A 24,256-nucleotide genomic window follows, 5' to 3' on the forward strand; every position below is an offset into this window, starting at 1 on the left:
TTGGAAGGTATCGCTCCACACTACTCATCACATCAGATGTTCAGGACAAAAGCGCCTCAACGCGTTTCACCGTTTGGGATCATCAGGAGGCCCAGATAAACCGATGTTTTTTGCACACCTGTTATCTTTTTTAAGCAAAACGTGACACGTGTTAGCTATCCATACTGTGTGTTCACATGCTATACCCATGTGTGGGTGTGAAGAGGTGCATGGGAATACCCCTCCCAAAAAGACACTGTATTGGAGGTTATGTTTCGCTGTCATTTCGTGGTGTAGAGAAGTCTGGCCCAATCCAGCCCTTGTTCCTTTTTATAAGAGTCAGCCTGTGTGCATTTTCCATTGACAGGTGAATGCACTTATCTGTGATAATTCCATCAGCGGCACTAAAAACCCGCTCTGACAAAACGCTAGCGGCAGGGCAGGCCAGGACCTCCAAGGCATAGAGAGACAATTCATGCCACGTGTCCAGCTTGGATATCCAATAATTAAAAGGTACAGAAGAATCACAGAGGATGTTGGTATGGTCAGCAAGGTACTCCCTCAGCATCTTAGAAAACATTCCATTCCTTGTGACATTATCCCAGTCCTCAGGGCCAGGGCCATGAGAGAGTCTAAGGAAACTGTCCCAGAACTTTGCCAGTGTTCCCCTGCCTCTGCTGGATTGGAGCAGTGTTTCTCTCGCCTGTACTCCTTGGTTGTCCAACGAACTATTATGTCTGCCACCAGCGTTTTGAGATGGGAATTTTTTTTACTAATTCTGCAGCAATGGCCCTCTGGTAATGCACCATTTTAGTACACCTGTCTGCCTCTTGCCTCTAGAAGAAGAGATTGAATGTTCTCCTTGTAGCGTGGGTCTAAAAGTGTCACTACCCTGTAATGACTGTCACCCAAAATTTTTACAATATGAGAGTCAGAGTGGTAATAGGCAAGCCTTCCGTGTCCTCACCAACAGGACAACTGACCAAGGTGTCGTCCTCCTCTTCCTCCCTGTCCTCAGGCCATCCACGCTGAACAGATGGTATGACAGTTGTGCTTGTATTATCGTCTACAGGGCATGAAAGTAGCTCCTGTTCTTCCTCCTCCTCTTCCTCATTGTCAAACAATCCACGTTGGAATGACATGAGGCTGGGCTGTGTGTAATCACCCTGTATGGTTCCTTGCTCCATGTCCTCCTGCTCCGCCTGCAATGCATCCTTTCATTGTGAGCAGAGAGCTTTTCAGAATGCAGAGAATCGGATGGTGATGCTATTTATGGTGTCATCGCCACTCACCATCTTGGTGGACTCCTCAAAGATTTTGAGGATGTTACATATGTCTAATATCCATGTCCACTCCTGAGGTCTTATGTGTGGAGTCTGACCTGAATGATACAACATCTGCAGTGCAGAGTTCCAATGTGTGGGGACATCACACACCAGTTGGTGAGCCGGAAGCTGCAATCGCTGCTGAAGCAGGGTAAGGGTGGCTTAAGCTGTAGCTGACTTTCTAAAATGGGCACACAGGCAGTGTACTTTCACAAGCAGATCTGCTGCTCCGGGTAGCTTTTTAGAAACCACTGAACAATGAGGTTAAGCACATGGGCCAGTCATGGTATGTGTGTCAATTCGCCTCACCTTAGATTCGCCACCAGGTTCCTGCCATTGTCACACACAACCATGCCTGGCTGGAGATTCAGCAGTGTCAGCCACATATCTGCCTGCTCTTTCAGAGGTGTCCACAACTCTTCAGCATTGTGCGGTTTGTCACCTAAGCATATTAGCTTCAGCACAGCCTGTTGCCACTTGGATTTGGCAATGCTGCAGTGCTTCTAGATTGGGACTGATGTGCTTATTTCAGAGATGGAGGCTGAAGAGGAGGAGGAGTTGCAGGAGCTGTAGACTGTGGGGGCAACCCTGATTGATGTAGGGCCCGCAATCCTGGGCAGTGGGAGGACGTGTTCCTTCCTAAGCTTTGAATGGGTCCTGGCTTCAACTATGTTAACCCAGTGTGCCGTCAGCAAGATGTACCATCCCTGGCCACAAGCACTTATCCACGTGTCCATGGTTAGGTGTACTTTCCCAGTAACAGCATTGTTGAGGGCACGGGTAATGTTGTGGGACACGTGCTTGTGTAATGACAGGATGGCACAGCAGGAGAAATAGTGGCAGCTGGGGACCAAGTACCTTGGACGGCCGCAGCCATCAGGTTGTGGAAAGATTCCGTTTCCACGAGCCTAAAAGGCAACATTTCCAGCGCAAGCAGACGAGAAATGTGTGAATTTAGTACTGTGGCCTGTGGGGCATTGGCTGCGTATTTCTGTTTGCTTTACAATGACTGGGGTATGGACAACTGAAGGCTGTGCTGGGACATGGATGTGGAGGGGCTTGATGATGGTGCTATTTGAGTGTGGGCAACGGAGGGTGCAGGGCAGGAGGCATCTTTGCTTGCACCATGATCAGGGGATTGGCTTGCATACACAACTGTGGAAGAAGCAGTGGTGTCATCTGCAGACACTGTTCCTGGAGCCTGGAGTTGGGCCCACAAAGTTGGGTACTTTGCTGCCATGTGCCTGAATATGCTGTTGGTGGTCAGGCTGGTAGTTTTGCTACCCCAGCTAATGCAGGCATGGCAGGTGCTGCAAATGGCCTGTTTGGGGTTATCGTCAGAGTCTTTAAAAAATAACCAGGCTCGGGAAGATCTAACAGTTGGAATGGCAACTTCCGTCATGTTGGTGTTACGGGGAACGGTTGCCCACTTTCTGTCTGCAGCCACCACACTGCTACTTCCTGCCTGAAGGGGTGCTATGCCTCACTTCCCCTGTGTGCTGCTGTCCTTGCTCTGCATGTCCTCCTGCCAGGTTGGGTCAGTTACTATATCATCCACCACCTCATCTTCCACTTCCGCACCCTGGTCCTCCTCCTGACTTTCTGGCAATTGTGTCTCATCATCGTTCACTTCTTGTGACCATGGCTGCTCAAATATTTGGTCATCACTACATGGAATCTCATCTTGCCCCGCTTCAAGTGGACCGGGCGAGAGGCCTGAATCTATAAATGGAAAAGTGAACAGCTCTTCGGAGTGTCCGAGTGTGGGATCAGTTTTCTCAGGGCACTCAGCATGGTGGGAGGAAGAAGGATCAGGGTGAGTAATATGCTGTCCAGATTCACGGCTATTCAGACTTGACCGTGTGGAAGACAGGGTGCTGGTGGTGGAGGCCAAGTAACTGGAAGTATTATCCGCTATCCAACCAACAACCTTTTCACACTGCTCTGGCTTCAATACTGCTGTCTTGCTGCGGTCCCCTAGGACTTCGGACATTAAGGTCCAGCGAGAAGATGGTGTTTTTTGATGCCGAATTTCAGCTTGCTCACGGCCTCGGCATGCACCATCACCATTACGTCCACTTCCCCGTCCCTTGCCACGCGCCTTGCCCATTGTAAATGGACTAGAATATTTTACACGTTCACTACAAAAGGCTGAATTGGGAGCGAACTTGTATGTGATACATGTGCGGGAAAACCATACTTTAAACTATCCGGCCTGTAGTTAAAAATGTTTTTTTTGGTTATCAAATTGGTGTCAATAAGTAGGGTAACAGACAGCAACAACACTAGAATATTAACCTGGCCAATTATACCTAGGGCTAGGTATATACAGTCAATATATGCTATAGGTAGCAGCAGCAGACAGTAATGGAATGGACCCTCTTGATGTATGCAATGATATCTATATACACACATACAATGCCTGCAGGCCTTGCACTCAGAGCCGCCATCAGGGCATTACTGCCCTGACGGGCATATGGGGCCCGGTGGGCAGAGGGGACCCGCATCAGGCCCCGTCTCATCTGCTCACCGGGCCCCCCTACAGGCACTGTGCCACGCCATTGACGTGCGGGCCCGGGCCCGCACGGCAATAGTTAACAGCCACCAGCCAATCGGAGGCTGGCAGCTGACTTGAGCCGCAGTGCGCACTTCGCCGGCATCTGACGTCATTGTCAGCCGCCGGCGAGTGCGCGCTTCACCTGCGTGGAGGGAGTGAGCTTCGCCCGCCAAAGGAGCACGGCCAGGTAAGAACTCGTGTTTTTTGTTTTTTTTTGAGAGCGGCGATCCAGGGGGCCCCGGGGCAGAGATGCTGGACACGCTGAGGCAGAGATGCTGGACACGCTGGGGCAGAGATGCTGGACACGCTGGGGCAGAGATGCTGGACACGCTGGGGAAGAGATGCTGGATACGTTGGGGCAGAGATGGTGGACACGCTGGAGCAGAGATGGTGGACACGCTGGGGCAGAGATGCTGGACACGCTGGGGCAGAGATGCTGGACACACTGGGGAAGAGATGCTGGACACACTGGGGCAGAGATGCTGGACACACTGGGGCAGAGATGCTGGACACACTGGGGCAGGGATGCTGGACACGCTGGGGCAGAGATGCTGGACACGCTGGGGCAGAAATGCTGGACACGCTGGTTCAGAAATGCTGGACACGCTGGGGCAGAAATGCTGGACACGCTTGGGCAGAGATGCTCGACACACTGGGGCAGAGATGTTGGACACACTGGGGCAGAGATGCTGGACACACTGGGGCAGAGATGCTGGACACGCTGGGGCAGAGATGCTGGACACGCTGGGGCAGAGATGCTGGACACGCTGGGGCAGAGATGCTGGACACGCTGGGGCAGAAATGCTGGACACCCTGGGGCAGAAATGCTGGACACACTGGGGCAAACATGCTGGACACACTGGGGCAGAGATGCTGGACACACTGGGGGCAGAGATGCTGGACACGCTGGGGCAGAGATGCTGGACACGCTGGGGCAGAGATGCTGGACACGCTGGGGCAGAGATGCTGGACATTGGGGGCAGGGATGCTGGACACACTGGGGCAGAGATGCTGGACACGCTGGGGCAGAGATGCTGGACACGCTGGGATAGAAATGCTGGACACGCTGGGGCACAAATGCTGGACACGCTGGGGCAGAGATGCTGGACACGCTGGGGCAGAGATGCTGGACACGCTGGGGCAGTGATGCTGGACACGCTGGGGCAGAGATGCTGGACACGCTGGGGCAGAGATGCTGGACACGCTGGAGGCAGAGATGCTGGACACACTGGGGGCAGAGATGCTGGACACACTGGGGAAGAGATGCTGGACACACTGGGGCAGAGATGCTGGACACACTGGGGCAGAGATGCTGGACACACTGGGGCAGGGATGCTGGACATTGGGGGCAGAGATGCTGGACACGCTGGGGCAGAAATGCTGGACACGCTGGTTCAGAAATGCTGGACACGCTGGGGCAGAAATGCTGGACACGCTTGGGCAGAGATGCTCGACACACTGGGGCAGAGATGTTGGACACACTGGGGCAGAGATGCTGGACACGCTGGGGCAGAGATGCTGGACACGCTGGGGCTGAAATGCTGGACACGCTGGGGCAGAAATGCTGGACACGCTGGGGCAGAGATGCTGGACATGCTGGGGCAGAGATGCTGGACACGCTGGGGCAGAGATGCTGGACACGCTGGGGCAGAGATGCTGGACACGCTGGGGCAGAGATGCTGGACATTGGGGGCAGGGATGCTGGACACACTGGGGCAGAGATGCTGGACACGCTGGGGCAGAGATGCTGGACACGCTGGGATAGAAATGCTGGACACGCTGGGGCACAAATGCTGGACACGCTGGGGCAGAGATGCTGGACACGCTGGGGCAGAGATGCTGGACACGCTGGGGCAGTGATGCTGGACACGCTGGGGCAGAGATGCTGGACACGCTGGGGCAGAGATGCTGGACACGCTGGAGGCAGAGATGCTGGACACACTGGGGGCAGAGATGCTGGACACACTGGGGCAGAAATGCTGGACACGCTGGGGCTGAAATGCTGGACACGCTGGGGCAGAAATGCTGGACACGCTGGGGCAGAGATGCTGGACATGCTGGGGCAGAGATGCTGGACACGCTGGGGCAGAGATGCTGGACACGCTGGGGCAGAGATGCTGGACACGCTGGGGCAGAGATGCTGGACATTGGGGGCAGGGATGCTGGACACACTGGGGCAGAGATGCTGGACACGTTGGGGCAGAGATGCTGGACATTGGGGGCAGGGATGCTGGACACATTGGGACAGATATGCTGGACACGCTGGGACAGAAATGCTGGACACGCTGGGACAGAAATGCTGGACACGCTGGGGCACAAATGCTGGACACGCTGGGGCACAAATGCTGGACACGCTGGGGCACAATTGCTGGACACACTGGGGCAGAGATGCTGGACACGCTGGGGCAGAGATGCTGGACATGCTGGGGCAGGGATGCTGGACATTGGGGGCAGAGATGCTGGACATGCAGCGCCCCAGAGTCCTGGTCGTTGCAGTACTGTGGCTCCACCACTATGGGGAGCTATGGTACGTCTGATTGCACTAAAGGAGTTTCTCTGATCAGGTAACACCTCACTACACTTCACACTCCGGCCACCAGGGGGGGTGGTCCTATCTAGTAGGCCACTCCTCACACTCTGGTAAAACTGGGGGTTGGACAGGAAGAGAGAGAGAAGTAACTGGGAAGAGCTAGTGAGAGGACCTGTCAGGGATGGGATCCTGGCAGACTCCTAAAAGCAGAACTAACCAGTGAACAACGGGAATACAGAAAAGAGGCATTGGGACCAGAAGGAGTCGTGCTGTTAGACCGAGGCAACATCCTTCTGAGGCGCAAACAGTCGGTGGCCGGAACGCCGAACAAGTAAGAGACTTTAAGTACTACTGCAAACCACGGCAGGACAGCCAATTATAGGTTGTCTGTCTCACTTAACACCTAAGCAGACAACGGAGGCAGCTGTGGGAGAGGGGCGACTCTAGGGTCCCGGAAGAACTCCAGGCCTACCCCGTCATACGGGTGCGTCCTACCATATCATCTGGGGGATGGAGAGAACGAACATCAAAGACAGACAGAAGCAGTTGTGAGGACTATCCCGGGAGCTCAGCAGGGAAGGACTACAACACCCAGCGCTAGAAGGTAGACACTGATTCCCACCTGTAAAGAGAACTCCTGATGTGCCTTTAGACCGGCCGGTCTCAGACAGCCCTGTTGACAGCGCTCTGGACTGAGGACTCTAAAACCTTCAGTAAAGAGGTAAAGAGACTGCAACCTGGTGTCCTCGTTATTTACTGCACCGCACCATCTACATCCGTCACATCATTCACTGTGCGCCCCTCGGCAGGGTCACGGATCGGGCCTAGCCACCGTGACAACCCCAGAGCAGAGACTCAGAGGCCCGGTACCGGGTACCCCTCGGCCCTGCGGCAGTGGGGGCGCTCCAATTTGGCGTCACGAACAGGATCCACTTAAGCCTGAAGAATCAGGTCATGTGTGCTTTGGAACTGTGATTTATTGTGCTTGGACTGTGTATTGCCATTTACCGCCAAAAACTCGCCATTGCCGCGCACGGAGGGAGGAGCCTCAGCTTCGTGGGCGGAACCGGCCAAAAGAAGCGCGGAACGGAAAGCGCGGTAAGGCGCCAATCCCGGAAGAGGAACTCCGACCTCCAGCAGGTTAGTGGGAGGAAGGGACAGCCATGTCCGAGTCGGGAGGAGAGGAGGTGGCAGCCGTGGACGCAGAGGCAGCTCCGGTCCCCGCAGCGGGCGAAGCCGCGGCCCTAATACCACCACCGGTTGCCGCAGAACCCGCTGTTCCCCTCAGCCAGTCGGACGCTGCCGCTAACACAAAAGCCATAATGCCCTTCTCTATGCCGTACCTGCCCGGAGCGGCCTGGCTCCCACGATACTCTGGGGAGTCGCATACATTCACTGACTTTAAGGAAGGGCTCTGCAGCCTGCTCGAGTTCTATCCCCTGACAGAGCCGCAGAAGGTTCATATGATAATTGACCAACTCTTTGGGGCGGCTCTGAGAGAATTGAAATCCTGGCCCGCCGAGGATAAGGGAACTGCACAGCAGATTTTTGCAAAGCTTAAAGCCACCTTTGATACTCGCACTGCTACGGAAATTAAACTGACTTTCTATGGATGCAAACAGAGACCGCAGGATAGCTTACGGGACTATGCCCTTAATCTCCAGGAGGCGATGCGGGCCATTAAGCAGAGTGACCCCGGCAGCATGCAGGATGAGGATAAACTCCTGAAGGAGCGGTTAATTGAGGGGCTCCTGTGCAGTCACCAGCGGGGCCAATTGCACTTCCTGGCCATGCAAAATCCAGACTTGACGTTTGCGCAATTCAAAGATAAAGCTATCCAGGCATTGCAGGAGCGACAGCCCAGCCGCGCAGTACCACCCAGGCGCCCCGCTCTCACATACCACCAGGAGGTGGCATCGGAAACCCCAGTTGCCGCGGAGGCCGACGCCCAGAGCTTCGAGGACGACTCCCCTGCAGGACTCCGTCTTCAGATGCAGGAGCTGACAAAGAGCGTTGCTGCCCTAGCCCGGATGGTGCAGACCCTACAGGAGGCCCCCAAGGAAAAGATCCAGCTAGCCTCCAGACCAGAAGATGTCCCCTGGACGCGACAGAAGAGGACCCCACCGACCAGAGGCCGGGACAGCGATCGCTTCCATCAGGACGGACGACCCATCTGCCGCCGCTGTCACCAGGTGGGCCACCTTGCAAGGTACTGTCCTTTAAACGAGCAACCCCTGGGGCAAAGGGCCAACCCCCAGGAGTAGGACGGTCAGGCCCGCAGCATTGGAGAACCAAGTATATTGGAGGACGACCAGTTCTCCCTGTAGTGGTTGATGGAATCCCCTTGAACGCTTTGCTGGACACCGGTTCTCAGGTGACGACTATACCTTACGTGCTTTATAAACGGTATTGGGAGGACACTGATATTACTCGTGGTCCTGACGATGATTTCACCATAATAGCCAGTAATGGTCAGCCGTTGCCACAAGTGGGGTATAAGGAGGTCACCATCAAGGTGGGGCGGGTGGAATTGAAAGCCCAAGGGATTGTGATTGTTGATATTGATCGTCGAGAATGTAATCCCATGATGACTCTTGGTACTAATGTTATAGAAAATTGTCTTGCAGAAGTTATTGTTTTGTTGCAACAGGTGGCAGAAACCGCTGGCCACAGTGAGCAACGTGCCCTGCAGAAGGAAATCAGAGCTCTGATGCAGAGACAGCAGGTAGAGCTGACTGGTGGTGAGATTGGTCGTGTCACTGTGAGTGATTCAAACCCCATCGCGATACCCCCCAGGAGTGAAATGTTAATATGGTGTCGGGCAGCCATAGGCCTCAGGGGTAAGGACTACCAGGCCTTGGTAGAACCCGTATATTCAGACAACAGGCCTACTGTTCTGACAGCCCGGGGGGTGGTCGACGTCCGCCAGGGGAGAGTGCCCGTACGTGTCCTCAATTGTGGGGAGGAAGAGGTTCACCTCACCAAGTATACCACGCTCGACAAACTGTTCACTGTCAATAATAGTGTGATACAGACACCTGAACCCTTGGTCCCGTCAAACGTGGCGGAGAACAAAGGTTCTGCAGAGCACTCGAAAGACTGGTGTCGGGAATTGCATGTGGGCACTGACTCTACCCCATCCCATCAAAAACAGGGGGCCTACAGGGTGGTACACGAGTACGAGCAGGTATTCAGCAAACACCCCTTAGATTTTGGGCAGGTGAAAGGGATCCAACATCACATCCCCACGGGAGATCACCGACCCATAAAAGAGAGATATCGCCCTGTACCCCCAGCTCATTACCAGTGTGCCAAGGACATGTTGCGGGAGATGAAGGAGGCTGGGGTGGTGAGAGACAGCTGTAGCCCCTGGGCAGCTCCGTTAGTCCTTGCTAAAAAGAAAGATGGTACAATGAGGATGTGTGTTGATTACAGGCAGTTGAATCGCATTACACATAAGGACGCATACCCACTGCCCAGGATAGAGGAGTCTCTGGCTGCTTTAAAATCTGCTAACTACTTCTCTACCTTAGATCTCACCAGTGGGTACTGGCAGGTTCCTGTAGCGGAGGTGGACAAAGAAAAGACGGCCTTCACGACACCAATGGGTCTCTGCGAGTTCAACTACATGCCCTTCGGATTGTGCAATGCTCCCAGGACGTTCCAGAGGATGATGGAGTGCTGCCTAGGACACATGAACTTTGAAACTGTGCTGCTGTATTTGGATGATGTCATTGTCTTCTCTAAGACCTACGAAGACCATCTGAAGCACCTGGCCGAGGTGTTTGAAGCCCTGTCCAACTTCGGCTTAAAGGTGAAACCGTCCAAGTGTCATCTGCTGAAACCTAAAGTGCAGTACCTGGGCCATGTGGTGAGCGCTGAAGAAGTGGCCCCAGACCCCGACAAGGTCACAGTGATCAAGGACTGGCCAAAGCCCAGTGACCTCCACAAAGTCCGGCAGTTCCTCGGGCTGGTAGGCTATTACCGAAGGTTCATTAAGGACTTCACCAAGAAGGCCGCACCCTTGCAAAACCTGTTGGTGGGCCAACCAAAGAAGACCAAGGGGAGGAACACCCCCTTTGATTGGAACAAGGAGCTGGAGGAATCCTTCACCTGTTTGAAGTCGGCACTGACGGGAGAAGAGGTACTGGCTTACCCCGAATACGACCAACCGTTTGTGCTGTACACAGATGCCAGCAATGTGGGATTAGGAGCCGTGCTGTCTCAGGTCCAGAAAGGCAAGGAAAGGGTGATCGCTTACGCCAGCAGGAAACTCCGTCCCACGGAAAGGAACCCTGACAACTACAGTTCCTTTAAGCTGGAATTCCTTGCCATTGTCTGGGCAGTGACAGAGAGGTTCAAACACTACCTGGCCTCTGCGAAATTCACCATCTTCACGGACAACAATCCGCTAACGCATCTGGATACTGCCAAACTCGGGGCTTTGGAACAGCGATGGATGGCCCGGCTGTCCAACTACGATTACACCATCAAGTACCGGGCAGGACACGAGAATGCCAATGCCGATGCCTTGTCCCGAATGCCCAATTTGCCAGAAGCGGGAGAAGACCCGGAGGCACTTGAAGAGGTGGAGCTGCCTGCATTCCATCGCCCCAAAGCCACTCAGAGCTCTCATCATGTGAAGAACAGGCACAAGAACCAACCGGATGACACGCTGAATCCCCTGCCCCATCACGGGTGGGCGGAAACCCAGGATGGTGACCCCGCGGTCCGTCGGGTGAAAGAGCTCTTGACGCAGGCAGGGTCGCACCCTGGCCCAGATGACCCACAAGAGACCCAACAGCTGTGGAAGGGGAGAAGCAAACTGTTTATCCATGATGGCAAGTTGTGCAGGAGGAGCATCGACCCACGTACTCATGAATTGGTGTGGCAGATAGTGGTGCCAAGGCGAGATGCGCCCATGGTTCTGGGAGCCTACCATGATGGAGCCGGACACTTCAGATGGAGGAAGCTGGAAAGGCTCCTCCGAGGGAGGTTCTATTGGATTGGCATGAAGAGAACCATTGAGAAGTGGTGTCGGGAGTGTGGTCCATGTAGTCTGCGCAGGAAGGACCGTGACAGTCAACGGGCTCCCCTGCAGCCTATCATCACCAAACGGCCGCTCGAACTGGTCGCGCTGGATCATGTGAAGCTGACACCTAGCCGGTCGGGCTATATCTACGCCCTTACCATCGTGGACCACTACTCCAGGTTTTTGGTGGTTGTACCTGTCAAGGATCTAACCGCCAGGACTGCCGCCAGGGCCTTTCAGCAGCACTTTTGTAGGCCCCATGGCTACCCAGAGAAGGTACTGACTGATCAGGGACCTGCATTCGAAGCGGAAGTGTTCCAAGAATTCTGTCAACTGTACGGGTGTAAAAAGATCAGAACCACACTGTACCATCCTCAAACCAATGGGATGTGTGAGAAGATGAACCAAGTGGTAATCGATTTATTGAAGACCTTGCCTGTGGAGGAACGGAACCTGTGGCCAATAAAGTTGCCTGACTTGGTGGATATGTACAATCACATTCCAGTAAGTTCCACCAACTGTACTCCAGCTTACCTGATGCGAGGAAGATCTAGTCGGTTACCCGTTGATTTGGACATGGGGGTCCTAGTACCCGAAGATACCTCGCCGGATGACAATTGGGATGCAGAAAGGCAGCGAAGGTACCGCGAGGTACAGGAGTGTGTAGAAAGAAGTCTCGCCCAGGCTAGGCATAAACAAGAAAGGGACTACAACCAACATGCTCCTGCGATTCCCCTGTCCCCTGGTGAACAAGTACTTAAACGAAAGAGGAGATTACACAAGCTCGATGACCAATGGGAAGCGGAACCGTATACCATCCTGCCATCCGATTTCGATAACACGAAGGTCTGTCTCATCAGCAAGGACAGAGGGGAGACTTCGACAGCGGTATCCAGGGATCACCTTAAGGTCTGCCCCGATAAGTTGAGAGAGAGGGACATGGCCCCGGAAATCTCCCCGCCAGTGGAAAAGGAGAAGATGATCCATACCGTCCTTGGTGATTTTCCCCAGTCCTGGACTCAGATAAATCAAGCCATCGTGGTACCTGTTCTAATGTTTCAACAGCCGGACCCACCAGAAACAATGGTGGTACCAGATCATCCGGTCCCGCTACCTCAACAAGCCCTACCTGAAGATGCCATGCCAACCGTTGAACCGGCAAATCCTCCCTCTGCTATCGGTGAATCTGCTATACCCACTGTTGATAGCAGCAGCTCAGAGAGCCCCAACCTGCCAGTGCTACCCAGACTCACTAGAAGTGTAGCTAGAAGACAGTGCACTACACCAGCGGTAGCAAGCATAGCGGGCCCTGTTAGGCCAATAGCAACCCCTGCGCTGCGAAGGTCCACACGCAGCACTCAAAATCAAACTCCTCTCCACTACAAAACTTGGAGGTATTAGCGGGGGCTGCTATTCAGTTGAAAATGTTTGTGTGTATATCTTTTGTTACAGGTTTTAAAATGGACAATAGAGTAATGGACAGTGAATTGCTCAAAAACTTTCACAAGGGGGCCCCTTTGTTTACCCGGGGTCCCCGCAGTTTCAACCACTGAACTGAGAGTCATAAACTGTGCATGACCTAACTTTCGCAACGTTCAAGAGTCCTCACCTCCCATAAAGGGAAGCACTGTTATGTTTACTTGTTTATGCTATTTCAAAATTTTGTGTGTTTCCTGCTAACATGTATTGTTGTTCTTGTTTTCCCAGTCCCGGAGTACTGGATTTAACCGGGGGGGAGTGCAGCGCCCCAGAGTCCTGGTCGTTGCAGTACTGTGGCTCCGCCACTATGGGGAGCTATGGTACGTCTGATTGCACTAAAGGAGTTTCTCTGATCAGGTAACACCTCACTACACTTCACACTCCAGCCACCAGGGGGGGTGGTCCTATCTACTAGGCCACTCCTCACACTCTGGTAAAACTGGGGGTTGGACAGGAAGAGAGAGAGAAGTAACTGGGAAGAGCTAGTGAGAGGACCTGTCAGGGATGGGATCCTGGCAGACTCCTAAAAGCAGAACTAACCAGTGAACAACGGGAATACAGAAAAGAGGCATTGGGACCAGAAGGAGTCGTGCTGTTAGACCGAGGCAACATCCTTCTGAGGCGCAAACAGTCGGTGGCCGGAACGCCGAGCAAGTAAGAGACTTTAAGTACTACTGCAAACCACGGCAGGACAGCCAATTATAGGTTGTCTGTCTCACTTAACACCTAAGCAGACAACGGAGGCAGCTGTGGGAGAGGGGCGACTCTAGGGTCCCGGAAGAACTCCAGGCCTACCCCGTCATACGGGTGCGTCCTACCATATCATCTGGGGGACGGAGAGAGCGAACATCAAAGACAGACAGAAGCAGTTGTGAGGACTATCCCGGGAGATCAGCAGGGAAGGACTACAACACCCAGCGCTAGAAGGTAGACACTGATTCCCACCTGTAAAGAGAACTCCTGATGTGCCTTTAGACTGGCCGGTCTCAGACAGCCCTGTTGACAGCGCTCTGGACTGAGGACTCTAAAACCTTCAGTAAAGAGGTAAAGAGACTGCAACCTGGTGTCCTTGTTATTTACTGCACCGCACCATCTACATCCGTCACATCATTCACTGTGCGCCCCTCGGCAGGGTCACGGATCGGGCCTAGCCACCGTGACAACCCCAGAGCAGAGACTCAGAGGCCCGGTACCGGGTACCCCTCGGCCCTGCGGTAGTGGGGGCGCTCCAGACACACTGGGGCAGAAATGCTGGACACACTGGGACAGAGATGCTGGACACACTGGCGGCAGAGATGCTGGACACGCTGGGGCAGAGATGCCGGACACGCTGGGGCAGAAATGCCGGACACGCTGGGGCAGAAATGCTGGACACGCTGGGGCAGAGATGGTGGACACGCTGGGCCAGAAATGCTGGACACGCTGGGGCAGAAATGCTGGACACACTGGGGCAGAGATGCTGGACACGCTGGGGCAGAGATGCTGGACATTGGGGGCAGGGATGCTGGACACACTGGGGCAGAGATGCTGGACACGCTGGGATAGAAATGCTGGACACGCTGGGGCACAAATGCTGGACACGCTGCGGCAGAGATGCTGGACACGCTGGGGCAGAGATGCTGGACACGCTGGGGCAGAGATGCTGGACACGCTGGGGCAGAGATGCTGGACACGCTGGGGCAGAGATGCTGGACACGCTGGAGGCAGAGATGCTGGACACACTGGGGGCAGAGATGCTGGACACACTGGGGCAGAAATGCTGGACACGCTGGGGCAGAAATGCTGGACACGCTGGGGCAGAAATGCTGGACACGCTGGGGCAGAGATGCTGGACACGCTGTGGCAGAGATGCTGGACACGCTGGGGCAGAGATGCTGGACACGCTGGGGCAGAGATGCTGGACACGCTGGGGCAGAGATGCTGGACATTGGGGGCAGGGATGCTGGACACACTGGGGCAGAGATGCTGGACACGTTGGGGCAGAGATGCTGGACATTGGGGGCAGGGATGCTGGACACGCTGGGACAGATATGCTGGACACGCTGGGACAGAAATGCTGGACACGCTGGGGCACAAATGCTGGACACGCTGGGGCACAAATGCTGGACACGCTGGGGCACAATTGCTGGACACACTGGGGCAGAGATGCTGGACATGCTGGGGCAGAGATCCTGGACACGCTGGGGCAGAGATGCTGGACACGGTGGGGCAGAGATGCTGGATACGCTGGGGCAGAAATGCTGGACACGCTGGGGCAGAAATGCTGGACATGCTGGGGCAGAAATGCTGGACACACTGGGGCAGAGATGCTGGACACACTGGGGGCAGAGATGCTGGACACGCTGGGACAGAGATGCTGGACACGCTGGGGCAGAAATGCTGGACATGCTGGGGCAGAGATGCTGGATACACTGGGGCAGAGATGGTGGACATGCTGGGGCAGAGATGGTGGACACGCTGGGGAAGAGTTGCTGGACACGCTGGGGCAGAGATGCTGGACACACTGGGGCAGAGATGCTGGACACACTGGGGCAGAGATGCTGGACACACTGGGGCAGGGATGCTGGACATTGGGGGCAGAGATGCTGGACACACTGGGGCAGAAATGCTGGACACACTGGGGCAGAGATGCTGGACATACTGGGGGCAGAGATGCTGGACACGCTGGGGCAGAGATGCCGGACACGCTGGGGCAGAAATGCTGGACACGCTGGGGCAGAAATGCTGGACACGCTGGGGCAGAGATGGTGGACACGCTGGGGCAGAGATGGTGGACACGTTGGGGCAGAAATGCTGGACACACTGGGGCAGAAATGCTGGACACACTGGGGCAGAAATGCTGGATACACTGGGGCAGAAATGCTGGACACACTGGGGCAGAAATGCTGAACACACTGGGGCAGAGATGCTGGACACACTGGGGCAGAGATGCTGGACACACTGGTTGCAGAGATGCTGGACACGCTGGGGCAGAGATGCTGGACACGCTGGGGCAGAAATGCTGGACACGCTGGTTCAGAAATGCTGGACATGCTGGGGCAGAAATGCTGGACACGCTTGGGCAGATATGCTCGACATGCTGGGGCAGAGATGCTGGACACACTGGGGCAGGGATGCTGGACATTGGGGGCAGAGATGCTGGACACACTGGGGCAGAAATGCTGGACACACTGGAGCAGAGATGCTGGACACGCTGGGGCAGAAATGCTGGACACGCTGGGGCAGAAATGCTGGACACGCTGGGGCAGAGATGGTGGACACGCTGGGGCAGAAATGCTGGACACACTGGGGCAGAAATGCTGGACACACTGGGGCAGAAATGCTGGATACACTAGGGCAGAAATACTGGACACACTGGGGCAGAAATGCTGGACACACTGGGGCAGAGATGCTGGACACGCTGGGGCAGAGATGCTGGACACGCTGGGGCAGAGATGCTGGACACGCTGGGGCAGAGATGCTGGACACGCTGGGGCAGAGATGCTGGACACGCTGGAGGCAGAGATGCTGGACACACTGGGGGCAGAGATGCTGGACACACTGGGGCAGAAATGCTGGACACGCTGGGGCAGAAATGCTGGACACGCTGGGGCAGAAATGCTGGACACGCTGGGGCAGAGATGCTGGACACGCTGGGGCAGAGATGCTGGACACGCTGGGGCAGAGATGCTGGACACGCTGGGGCAGAGATGCTGGACATTGGGGGCAGGGATGCTGGACACACTGGGGCAGAGATGCTGGACACGTTGGGGCAGAGATGCTGGACATTGGGGGCAGGGATGCTGGACACGCTGGGACAGATATGCTGGACACGCTGGGACAGAAATGCTGGACACGCTGGGGCACAAATGCTGGACACGCTGGGGCACAAATGCTGGACACGCTGGGGCACAATTGCTGGACACACTGGGGCAGAGATGCTGGACATGCTGGGGCAGAGATCCTGGACACGCTGGGGCAGAGATGCTGGACACGGTGGGGCAGAGATGCTGGATACGCTGGGGCAGAAATGCTGGACACGCTGGGGCAGAAATGCTGGACATGCTGGGGCAGAAATGCTGGACACACTGGGGCAGAGATGCTGGACACACTGGGGGCAGAGATGCTGGACACGCTGGGACAGAGATGCTGGACACGCTGGGGCAGAAATGCTGGACACGCTGGGGCAGAGATGCTGGATACACTGGGGCAGAGATGGTGGACATGCTGGGGCAGAGATGGTGGACACGCTGGGGAAGAGTTGCTGGACACGCTGGGGCAGAGATGCTGGACACACTGGGGCAGAGATGCTGGACACACTGGGGCAGAGATGCTGGACACACTGGGGCAGGGATGCTGGACATTGGGGGCAGAGATGCTGGACACACTGGGGCAGAAATGCTGGACACACTGGGGCAGAGATGCTGGACATACTGGGGGCAGAGATGCTGGACACGCTGGGGCAGAGATGCCGGACACGCTGGGGCAGAAATGCTGGACACGCTGGGGCAGAAATGCTGGACACGCTGGGGCAGAGATGGTGGACACGCTGGGGCAGAGATGGTGGACACGTTGGGGCAGAAATGCTGGACACACTGGGGCAGAAATGCTGGACACACTGGGGCAGAAATGCTGGATACACTGGGGCAGAAATGCTGGACACACTGGGGCAGAAATGCTGAACACACTGGGGCAGAGATGCTGGACACACTGGGGCAGAGATGCTGGACACACTGGTTGCAGAGATGCTGGACACGCTGGGGCAGAGATGCTGGACACGCTGGGGCAGAAATGCTGGACACGCTGGTTCAGAAATGCTGGACATGCTGGGGCAGAAATGCTGGACACGCTTGGGCAGATATGCTCGACATGCTGGGGCAGAGATGCTGGACACACTGGGGCAGGGATGCTGGACATTGGGGGCAGAGATGCTGGACACACTGGGGCAGAAATGCTGGACACACTGGAGCAGAGATGCTGGACACGCTGGGGCAGAAATGCTGGACACGCTGGGGCAGAAATGCTGGACACGCTGGGGCAGAGATGGTGGACACGCTGGGGCAGAAATGCTGGACACACTGGGGCAGAAATGCTGGACACACTGGGGCAGAAATGCTGGATACACTAGGGCAGAAATACTGGACACACTGGGGCAGAAATGCTGGACACACTGGGGCAGAAATGCTGGACACACTGGGGCAGAGATGCTGGACACACTGGGGCAGAGATGCTGGACACACTGGTTGCAGAGATGCTGGACACGCTGGGGCAGAGATGCTGGACAGGCTGGGGCAGAAATGCTGGACACGCTGGTTCAGAAATGCTGGACACGCTGGGGCAGAAATGCTGGACACGCTTGGGCAGAGATGCTGGATACGCTGGGGCAGAGATGGTGGACACGCTGGGGCAGAGATGGTGGACACGCTGGGGCAGAGTTGGTGGACACGCTGGGGCAGAGATGCTGGACACACTGGGGCAGAGATGCTGGACACACTGGGGGCAGAGATGCTGGACACGCTGGGACAGAGATGCTGGACACGCTGGGGCAGAAATGCTGGACACGCTGGAGCAGAGATGCTGGATACGCTGGGGCAGAGATGGTGGACACGCTGGGGCAGAGATGGTGGACACTCTGGGGCAGAGTTGCTGGACACGCTGGGGCAGAGATGCTGGACACACTGGGACAGAGATGCTGGACACACTGGGGCAGAGATGCTGGACACACTGGGGCAGAGATGCTGGACACACTGGGGCAGGGATGCTGGACATTGGGGGCAGAGATGCTGGACACACTGGGGCAGAAATGCTGGACACACTGGGGCAGAGATGCTGGACACACTGGGGGCAGAGATGCCGGACATGCTGGGGCAGAGTGTTGTGAACTCTGTGTTCAGGCTCCCTCTTGTGGTCACTGGTGGTATGGTGTGACTTTTGCTTTGGGCTCCCCCTGGTGGCTTTGCCTGTTATCCTGCTGGTCTCTGGCTATCAGCTGGTTCGTTATCCTCTGGGAGGTTGCTATATAGCTCTGTTTTACTTTCACTTGTTGCCGGCTGTCGATGTAATCAGTGCTACTCAGATTCCTTCTGACTACCTTGCTCCCAGTCCATCCAGGATAAGCTAAGTTTTGTTTGCTCATTTTTTGATCAGCAGTGTTTATCATGTTTTCTGTTCCAGCTTGCTAAAATGTAATTCCCTCGCTTGCTGGTTGCTCTAGTGGGCTGAGTTTCTCCCCACACACCGTTAGTTGGTGTGTGGGTTCTTGAAATCTCAGGATGGATATTTTGTAAGGGTTTTTTATTGATCGCATAGACCCCTGCTCTATTTTCTGCTTTCTAGTACTAGTGGGCCTCTTTTGCTGAATCTGATTTCATCCCTATGTATGTGCCTTCTTCTTACTTCACCGTTAATATTTGTTGGGGGCTTCTATATCTTTGGGGATTATTTCTCTGGAGGCAAGCGAGGTCTTTCTTTCTCTTTAGGGGTAGCTAGTTCCTCAGGCTGGCTCGAGACATCTAGGAATTATTTAGGCACGTTCACCGGCTACCTCTAGTTGTTTTGGATAGGTTCAGATTTGTGATCAGTCCAGTTACCATCTCCCTAGAGCTCGTCCTTAGTTTAATCACTTGCTGATCTATTTGTGATCCTCAGCCACTAGGGATCATAACAGCAGAGATGCCGGACACGCTGGGGCAGAAATGATGGACACGCTGGGGCAGAAATGATGGACACACTGGGGCAGAGATGGTGGACACGCTGGGGCAGAAATGCTGGACACACTGGGGCAGAAATGCTGGACACACTGGGGCAGAAATGCTGGATACACTGGGGCAGAAATGCTGGACACACTGGGGCAGAAATGCTGGACACACTGGGGCAGAAATGCTGGACACACTGGGGCAGAGATGCTGGACACACTGGGGCAGAGATGCTGGACACACTGGTTGCAGAGATGCTGGACACGCTGGGGCAGAGATGCTGGACACGCTGGTTCAAAAATGCAGGACACGCTGGGGCAGAAATGCTGGACACGCTTGGGCAGAGATGCTCGACACGCTGGGGCAGAGATGCTCGACACGCTGGCGCAGAGATGTTGGACACACTGGGGCAGAGATGCTGGACACACTGGGGCAGAGATGCTGGACACACTGGGGCAGAGATGCTGGACACGCTGGGGCAGAGATGCTGGACATGCTGGGGCAGAGATGCTGGACACGCTGGGGCAGAAATGCTGGACACCCTGGGGCAGAAATGCTGGACACACTGGGGCAGAAATGCTGGACACACTGGGGCAGAAATGCTGGACACACTGGGGCAGAAATGCTGGACACACTGGGGCAAACATGCTGGACACACTGGGGCAGAGATGCTAGACACACTGGGGGCAGAGATGCTGACACGCTGGGGCAGAGATACTGGACACGCTGGGGCAGAGATGCTAAACACGCTGGGGCAGAGATGCTGGACATGCTGGGGCAGAGATGCTGGACACGCTGGGGCAGAGATGTTGGACACACTGGGGCAGAGATGCTGGACATTGGGGGCAGGGATGCTGGACACACTGGGGCAGAGATGCTGGACACACTGGGGCAGAGATGCTGGACACACTGGGGCAGAGATGCTGGATATTGGGGGCACAATGCTGGACACTGGGGACAGAAATGCTGGAGATACTGGGGGCAGAATGGAGATACGGGCATGATTGGAGACACGGGGCAGAATGAAAAACATGGGGGCATGATTGGAGACACTGGGGTCAGGATTGGAGACAGATCGCGCAGGATCATGGGGCAGGATGGATACGATGGAGACAGATGGGGCAGAATGGGGAGATCATATGGGGCAGGATGGGGAGATCATATGGGGCAGAATGGATACTCATGAGGGCAGGATGCGAGAACATATGGCTGGAGCCAGGAATGAGACACACAGGGGACAGGATGTGGGATATTGTTACCATAGGGGCTAATTAAGGGATATTATTACTGCAGTGACGTATTTATTTTATTTTTTAAGTATACTGTTTTAAATGGGGGGGCGGTCCTGTTACTGTGTAGAGTGATACTATGTCGCCTTTTTTTCTTCATGTGGTGTAATGTAGAAGTTGGGAAAAATTAAGTAATGTATTCTGCAAGCGGAGCTCGAGATAACTGTGTTATTTCCTGCAGAGACAAGTCCTGGCTGGAAGAAGTGATGGCGGTCTGTGCTGGATGAAAGTTGAAAGATGAAGGACTTCATCTAGAGACGTCACTGGTGAGTCAGTGTGTTACCTATACACTGACACTATACACTGTATACTATATACAGAGGTCCTGTGTATAATTTCACCAGTGATCACTGTATTACCTGTACACAGACACTGCATAATAAGTACCGATCTCCTGTGTATAATGGCACTTATTGTGATGGTATTGTGTTTTTTTATTACTGATCAGTATTGTAGTATTCGGTCACTTTGTGGTGGTAATATGTGGTCTGGTCATGGTGCGGTGATATTTGTCCCTTGTATGTGCTGTTTGGTCACTATGTTTTAATAATATGGTGTCTGGTCATGATGTTGTGGTATTTGTTCCTTGTATGTGATATTATTTGATCACTGTGGCGGTAATATGTGGTCTTGACATGGTGTAGCGGTATTTGTTCCTTGTATGTGATATTATTGGTCATTTTAAAAATTGAAAAATAAATAAATATATCCCTAAATTGTATTGGATATTTTAACAAATATGGGTTACAGCAGAGTAGGGCCCGGCCAAAAGTGTCTACCGTGTTATGGTGGCAGCTTAAAAAATCTTTTGGCCAAAACAAAAGCTGTTATATGTGTGATCTGGTGATGGGAACTGTTAATATGTGATAGGTGAGAAGTGGAGTTTTTCCAAGAGAGAGCGGTGGGACTGTGGACAGTTCGAGGAGTGGAGCGTGGAGGCGGGGCTGGGGTGGAGCCTGGGCAGAGTCTCAAGGGAGCCCCCAAAAATTTGCCAGTATGGGGCCCCGAAATTTCTAGTGGCAGCCCTGCTTGCACTGATATGTATAGAGCGATGTGCACTCCCCTGCCTACCTAACACTGCAACCTATATACTCCGGAATTAGTCCTTAGAAGTACTGTTGGTTTAGCTGGATTTGAGTAGTTTAGGATGGTAGACCCCACACTGACTAAGAAATCCCCAAATCTGACCCTATCTCATCAGCAGCTCTCCCTACACTGTCTGATTCTGGAGCTGAATGCGCCGAGCAGGGCGGTGTCCGGTCTCTTATACCACTGATGATGCTGTGCGGCCAGCCTATCACTGCAAGACCACAACAAAGATGGCTGCGGCATTACAGTGCCTGGCAGACAATCCCTGCATGTTGATTGAGTCTCTAAAGACCGCAAAAAATGCAGGGTGGAGACCCGAGTTCCCACCAAGTAATCCCGGAAATGCTCAGTCCTTGCCGAGTACACTGAGCACAGTGATACTCGGGTGAGTAACGAGTAGTGGCGAGCACGTTCGCTCATCACTAGTAATGATCACTATTCAACCATTTCATTAACAATCATAGTCCTGATTGTACCGTATCATTCATTCTCCATGGGACTTCTGGAAAACAGGAAAGAGAGGAGATGTTTGTGGATGATTTCCAAGCTTGCTGATCAATGATGAGAAGTATATCCCAAATTGTCAAATGGATAGTGGTTTATTCTACTTGTTTCAAAGTGCAAAAGACTTATTCATCAGGAAAGACTACAAGTATTTGACTTGTGGATCTGCTGCAGCTGATGTGCTTTATTACATGCTTTATAGATACTCATAAAAGGTGACTGTAATTTTAATTTTATTTCCTACCATACTCCTTGGGTAAGACCTTATGTTGCGCTGATCTCTCCTTCAGCTCTGTGGACTTCTGTAAAAAGCTGAGCACTATACTCGACTATCTCAGCAGTCCCAAAAAGAATGAATGAAGCAGTGGTGTGCAGGCTCAGCCACTGCTCCATTCAGAAAAGGCATTTCAGAGCCCCATTCTTGGGGTCAGTCGGGATCCCCAGCTGTAAAAACCTCCAGCGATCAGCTATCTACATAGTGGATAGGTCATAATGACTAAAGATGGGAATAACCCTTTAGTAACCTCAATAAAAAGAGGCACATTTACTTGCAAAGTATTTTGGGGAGATTCGTCAAAATAGTGAAATTTGCGAAGTGTGTGACAAGAGCCATGGATTCCAGTATTCACTGCACTAGAGTCATACATTTTTTTTTTTTAAGACCAAAAGAAAAAAAATCTACTGAGATGCTAAAAAATATTTTTGGGGCTTCATTTTTCATATGTATTACCATGTAAATAAAATCATTAAAATATGAAATAACAGAAAAAAAATGACTAATTTCCCTAAAAAAAATACCCTAATGATTTTGCTGTAAAGTCCCTGCAGTAACAACAGTATATCATTATTTATTTTCCTCCATGGTTTACTCTTTCACTTCCCTTAATAAATATGTAAGAAATAGCAGAAAATCGTAAACATTCATAGCATGCTTGCACATTAAAAGGAGCCTGTCTCCAGGAAAATGTATTCCAATCTGCAGGTAGTATGTCATAGAGCGGGGGGGGGGGGGGGGGGGGGGGGGTCTCGAGCTGATTGATATATATTTTTGAGAGAAAATTTGCAGAATAACAGGTGTTTTAATCACTTGAACCTGTGCTTTGGGATTTTGTGTCCAGTGGGCGGTCCAATCAGTGACAGCTTTCTTTGTATAAGGGTACCTAGAGAGATAGATGTCAGTCACTGATAGAACCGCCCACTGTACCAAAAATTACAGAAAGAGCAGAGACTTTTTCTTTAATGTCAGCAATTGTGGGGCACACCCTACTGAATGGGGGGTTGGTGGGGCGAATCATACTGATTGGTGGGCTTATGGGGTACAAGCATACTGCTTGGTGGGCGCTACGATACCGAGTGGGGTGTTGATAGGGCCATAATAATGAGTGGGGTGTTGGTAGGGGCCATAATACTGAGTGGTATGCTGTGGGGGTCCCTATTCTGTGTGGGGGCCATCATACTGAGTGAGGACCATTATATTGTGTGGAGGGTCTGTAGGAGTCACTCAGTGGGGGGCTCCCATACTGAGTGGGAGGCTGTGGGGAATATTATTTATCTTTACATCATTTACCATTTGGGCTAATTACTATCTCTTTGGGGTGATAGTCCCTTCTCAAGCTGCCTCGAGGAGTTTCTCCCAGGTCCATTAATTTCTCAGTAAGGGTTCATCCTGCTTCCTTCATTCTGGTATCACACCCACAGCATACCAGCGAAGTTGACCCTCCTTTTTGAGGAACGTGACCCTGGTTTCAGCTGTTCATCTCTTGCAGCCTTCGAGGCAAGTGTTTCACCTCTAAAGCCC

This window comes from Ranitomeya variabilis, chromosome 1, assembly GCF_051348905.1.
Source record: "Ranitomeya variabilis isolate aRanVar5 chromosome 1, aRanVar5.hap1, whole genome shotgun sequence".
Taxonomy (NCBI): Eukaryota; Metazoa; Chordata; class Amphibia; order Anura; family Dendrobatidae; genus Ranitomeya; species Ranitomeya variabilis.